This window comes from Prionailurus viverrinus, chromosome B4 (assembly GCF_022837055.1).
Source record: "Prionailurus viverrinus isolate Anna chromosome B4, UM_Priviv_1.0, whole genome shotgun sequence".
Taxonomy (NCBI): Eukaryota; Metazoa; Chordata; class Mammalia; order Carnivora; family Felidae; genus Prionailurus; species Prionailurus viverrinus.
Window position 1 is genome coordinate 132,814,169 of NC_062567.1, and position 5,562 is coordinate 132,819,730.

General features: G+C 57.9%; 1 long non-coding RNA gene across 2 annotated transcripts; it reads right to left on the reverse strand.

Annotated features, from left to right (window-relative positions):
• Positions 1-462: 462 nt before the first annotated feature.
• Positions 463-5,334, reverse strand: LOC125170360 (uncharacterized). 2 transcript variants are annotated; one of them, XR_007153997.1, is made up of 3 exons: positions 5,117-5,334; positions 4,343-4,467; positions 463-845 (listed from the first exon to the last, which is right to left on the reverse strand). It is a non-coding gene; the product is annotated as an uncharacterized LOC125170360 (long non-coding RNA). The 2 variants fall into 2 exon arrangements; XR_007153996.1 differs by having other exon boundaries at positions 4,277-4,467.
• Between the last annotated feature and the right edge of the window lie 228 nt (positions 5,335-5,562).

Here is a 5,562-nt window from a genome sequence, read left to right on the forward strand (position 1 = left end):
AGTTCCCTCAGTCTGGAGCTCTTTCTGAGGTCTGAGATCCTTTTTGGAGGGACAGAGAAAGACAGTAGATTCCCCTTACTCCCGGGTTGCCTGGACCGGTGTCACAGGCCCCTTTACTGTCTGTCCTTTCAGAGAGGTTTTCATCCCCCAAACCACCCTGTCGCACTGGTCCTGGCCCTGCCCTGCCCTGCCTGCCCTGCCTTGCCCTGCCCTGCCCTGCGAAGGGGAGACTGAAAAGCAGGCTGAACTGCATCCCCTTCACACTTTCCCAGCCAGAAAAACCAGCAGAGGGAAATACAATGTTTGCAGACCAGGTCAGGTCCACGGTCACTCTATAAAAATGGAATCCTGAAAAAAACATAAAGCAGCAATTTACCTGATGAATTTTATTGGCCTCAAAACAAACAAACAAACAAACACCCCCCAAACGACCCCATCTGAATAACGAAGGGAGATAAACCATTCCCAGTTCCTCTTTTATTAGTGAAGAAGGACACACAAAAACTCAGCCAAAAGGGAATGTTCACAGGCAGCTTCAGGTCTGATTTATTAGCCGCTTTCATTTCATACACGCCAGCGTCTTTATTAAAATAGGATGATGTCCAAAAGGTCTGTTTGCTTAAAAAAAAAAAAAATTGTATCGAATACGGGACAGGGCTTAGTTTTATTTTTTGTTTCTTAAACAAAGCTCACATTCTCCTGACTTCACGCCTGTTACCGCAGCCAGAGGGAAACTGATTTCAGAATCCATCTGATATGTCGGATTTCTTTGTGGCATCCACTTCATCGCTCAGCAGCCAGCCATGATGTCATAAGCCCATCAGATTTCCGGTAGGGGGGAAACGCTGGGGAATTGGAAAGAATGGATGTTTCTTACCCGTCAGGGAAGGGCGGGGGGGGGGGGGGGTGCGGGGAAGGGGCTGGGTGTGTTTGGGAGGTGAGGGACGGGAGGCAGGCTCCGTGTTTGTGATATTAAATGTCAGGCAGAAACCTGAAAAATCCAGCCACCCAGATGTTTTCTGGATATCCAGATGTCTGGCACTGAGCAGACCACGCTCCCCCCCCAACCTCCCCCCCCCCCCCCCCCCTGCTCCTGTCCCCAGAGGCACTCCACATTTCAGCTTTGACCTCAGGTCTACAGCTCGTGCGTGCTGCTAGGAGCTGTACATCCTCAAGGCTGCCCACCCTCGGGTTTGGAATTTTCTTCTAAATCTTTACACATGGATGACAGGAGTAACTAGGTCCAGATTTTTAAAAGCTGTTGAAGCAGTGATTTGAAAAGTTCAGTCCCTGGAATTAGCTTCCACAGAACACACTCTCTCCGCCAAAAAGGAGGAAAGAAATCCCCTCGCCAACACTCACACAAACATATGTGACTCTTAAGCCATAGGACTTAAAAACCCCAAACAAAAACCAGTGAGTCTGAGAATCAAGGACTCGAGACTGACACTGAGAAGCGATGTGCCCTCCCCCAGGAGCACGCTTCCCCCAAATCAGAAAACCACCAAACAGCTTTGTTCTTCCTGACAAAGCCCCTCGCTTCCAAGGAACAGACAGTGCCAACAAAAGCACAGGGTAGAACTAATTTACGCTGAGACGCGGGGCTTCAAGGAGTCGTAAAGTACAGACATGGAACCGGCTTTGCCTGGGAAGCTGCCTCCCTACAACTGGTAGTGGGGACCCCCTGGCCCAGGGGAGTCCCGAAGGCCGCAGAGCGCCCGTCCAGGCTTCCAGGCACACACGCCCACGGAGGCCACCACGGAGGCCTGTGACATCACGGCTAATTGCTCCTGAAAATGAGCCAAGAACTGCAGGCCCCCCGGGGCCCAAACCCTGCGGGGCTTCGCGGGGAGCCAGGAGGAGAGGCAGCTGGGGAGGGGAGCAATCTCCAATTAGAACTGCGTGCTTGGATAATGTGAAAGGGGGGTGGCCAAGGGGAGGGTGTCCAGCAGAGGGCCGGAGGAGGTGAGCAGGGGGCTCAGGGATGGAGGTGGGGAGGCTCTGTGGCCTCATCTTCTAGAACAACCCCTGTGCTTTTCCGATGGGGAAATTGAGGGCCAGGAGTGGCTGAGTGGCCCATCCAAGGTCACCGGGCTAATTAGCGGGACAGCCTGTACTGGGGAACAGAAAACAGGCCTGGCATTGCACAGCTCTTCCCTGAACGTTATCTAATTTAATCCTCACAACACCCTGTGAGGGAAGGATTATCATTAACCTCGGTTACCAGAGGAGCCAATGGAGGCGCAGAGAGGTTAAGTAATTTGCCCAAGGTCACACAGCTTGTCATTAGCAGAACTTGGCCTGAACCTCTGCGTTTCACCAACTCCAAATCCAGTGGCCTTTCTGCTGGGTGGGGTGCGGGGAGGCGGGGGGGGGGGGGGCAGTTAAGGTTTAACCGGGAGCAGTGAATCTGATTTAAATACATATTTAAAATGCTGGTGATCCCCGCAGAACACAAGGACGTAAATCATTGCAAATTAATTTTTTAAAGCAATTCCAGTCAGGAGGGCTGGCTGGCTGGCTGGCTGGGGAGGCCGCTTTTATTCTGTCCCTGCCAGAGCCTAAATAAAGCATGTAGACACTCTCCCTAGCTGTGCATGGAGGCAGTTCAATCCCCTGAAGTGGAGAGGGGGGGAAGCTAAAAGCTTTGTTGGGCATCTGTGAGAGCATAATCTGCCACAGGAAAGGTGCCAGGCGCACAGGTCTGAGAGAGCCAGGGGAGGGAGAAATTCACTGCGTGTAGAAACTACGAAAAATAAAAAGTCGGTCCCTCTAAGCCCGAGTCCTATTTTCCAGGCAGGCGTTTAAAGGAACTGCAGGTAACCTGGACAGCTAATTGTGGCCCAGAGGCCGGACTCTGGGTCAGACAGGTGCTGCCCCGGGTCCTGTCCACTCCAGATTGGGGGAGGGGCAGGGGAGGGCGGGCAGTTGCTGTGGCCCTGTCCCGTGGCCATCCTGGGGACCCTGCTGGCCACCACCTTCTCCAGAGTAGCATTTAAAGGAAACCAAGCCTCTGAGAGCTGGGACAGAAGAATGACTAGGTTGGTCCTGCCTGGTCTGAACAGGACAGGCGCCTGTCCTCAGGCCTCCCCTTCTGCAGGTTCCTTCCCTTCCAGTGGAACAGCCTCGGAGCTTCCGTGGGCCAACTGTACCAGGCCTCTCCCTGCTCTCTTCCTTACCAGGCCTGCTGGTTTCTTTTACTTTGTTTCTGTGAACTGCAAATGGGGTGTGGAGCCCAGGACTCGGTCCAGGGAAGGGGAAAGAAAAGTTTCTGCCATCTGGATACCTGACCTGGCTGAGATTTTTTCTTTTTTTTTCTTTTCTGGGGAAATTCTACCCATCCTTTATTCATTCTGTCTACCGTCTGCCCCCAAAGAGGTTCAGGTCCGGCCTTCGTGACACTTACATTTGATGGAGGGAAACAAACATTAACCCAATAGTGACATAAAAATGTCCGTGGAGGGAGTGGTCCCCGGGTTATGACAGCCTGTCAACAGGGGAAGGGTCAGGTCAGTGAGGTCAGGGAAGGAAGGCTTCCAGGAGGAGGTGACTGGGACTCAAAGTTTGAGGAGGCATTAATCCCTCTGATTCACTGTCACCTCTCCAGTGAACCGTTCCTTCATGCCCACCCAAGGTTGTCTCCCATTCCTATGCCTCATTCCCTTCTGGCCTATCGTTCATCATCTGTGTCCCTGCACTGGTCTGGAAGTCCCAGACTGGGTCTGCCTTGCTCACCACTGAGTTGCCTATGCCTGGGATGTTTGATGATTACTTGTTGATCAATCAATAGACAGACAAACAACACGTGCAAAGGACCCGCAGTGGAGGGATCACAGAGACTGGGAGGGTGGAAGAGTAAGAAGGGGGGGGGGGGTGCAAAAGTCCCAGGGAGTGGTGGGAGAGGGGACTGAGCCACCCCAAGAGCCACCCTGGGTGTACAGGTATCTCTTCCCTCCTCTGGGCTCCCTTCTGCCTTGCCTTTGTGGCAGAAACTGGGTTGGGGTGTCCTCCTTCCCCTACAGGGGAGTGTCACATAGGTGCTCTGCCCCACTTGATCCGCCCCGGGCACAGCACCCCTGGGGACCAGGTAGGTGGGGGACAGGCATCACCTGCCCGGTACCCTTCCTTTTCATCCTTGCCTTCCCTCCTCCGTTCTTCCCTCCACTGGCGCTGAGGGGCCACCCAGAGCCACAGAGAGGCAGTGGGAGGCAGATGCGGCAGTCCCAGTCCTCCGACACCCCACCCCCAAGTCCCAACTGCCCCCCTCCACTATCACCCCTTTCTCCTCGCTGAGGCGGAAGTGGAAGGAGGGAAGGAGCTGGGCTCCGGGCTTGGACCAGACCGGGTTTGAGTCCCCTCAGCGTGTGTCGTGTCGGTAAGCTGGCCTCTGCCCCTCAGATTCCTCCCGGGTGAAATGGAGAGACCCCAGGCTCCGGCGGGCACAGCGCGGGCGCTTCGAGAACCTGTCTGAAAGGCTCCAAGTCAATCTCCTCTCGTTTCCCTCCAGCGCTCAGTTCAGTTAGTCCCCGCCCCCCACCGCCCCCTCCCACCCCGCCGCGGCGGCCGAGGCTGGGGAGTGGGGGGTCCCCCGCGGCGCCGGCGGCGGGGAGCGGCGGGGATCCGCCGGCAGCGCGCCCCAGCCCCAGCGCCCAGCCTCTGGCGCCCGCCCAGCGCACTCCAGCAAACTTTGCGCGGCGGCCCCCCGCGCGCGTCTACACCTGCACGCGGCCCGGCGGCGCCTCCTGCCCTCGGGGGGCTGGAGGCTGCCCGGGGCACATTCCGCGTCTCCACGGTCTCACCGCCGCGACTTGCGCTGACTGCCCACCTCAGCCTGGACTACGTCGGGATTTCGGAGGCGCCCCAGCCGCACCGCCTGCGCCGGTCTACACCGCCACGGCAGCCCCCGGGTCACCGAGGACTCCTCGGCTCAGGGGCCGCGTCCACGCCGCCTCGGAGATGCCTCAGCGCCCGGGCCGCGTCTACACCGCTCAAGGCTCACGAGGCTCAGAGCGCGCCCTCGGGCGCAGACCCCGCGACAGCCGCTCAGTGAGCGCGGCGGTGCCGCGATTCCTCCCGGTGTCCCCAAGTCCCGCGAAGCCGGCCGGAGGCTTCTTACCTTGCCCGCGCGCTCACGCTCCTGTCCTGGCCGTGCGGTCCCTTCCATACATTTTGCAATATTGTCGACAGCGAAAGAAAATATTGTAAATCCTCCCCCGGTCACGTGGCCGTCCCCCAATCTCCCCGCTTTCGTCTCTTTTCGGCCTTTGGGACAATACTCGGCCCCAGCGGCCGGCCGCTGGCCAGGGGGCTCCAGGCAGGCGCGGCTGGCCGCGGCGGGGCGGGGCCTGGGCGGGGCCTGGGCGGGGCGGGGAGGGGCCGGGGCGGGGCGGGGCGGGGCGTGCGGGCTCCAGCCGCCCTCCCGCGGGAAGCCCGGGCCCTGCTCCAAGCGCTCCTGTTCCAGCTCTGATTGGTCGGCCGGTCGGCGGTGCTGAGGCCTGATTGGCAGAGATGAAGAAGGGGCTCAGGCAGTGGGTGGGGGTTGCGGGTTTCATTCTTTGCCTT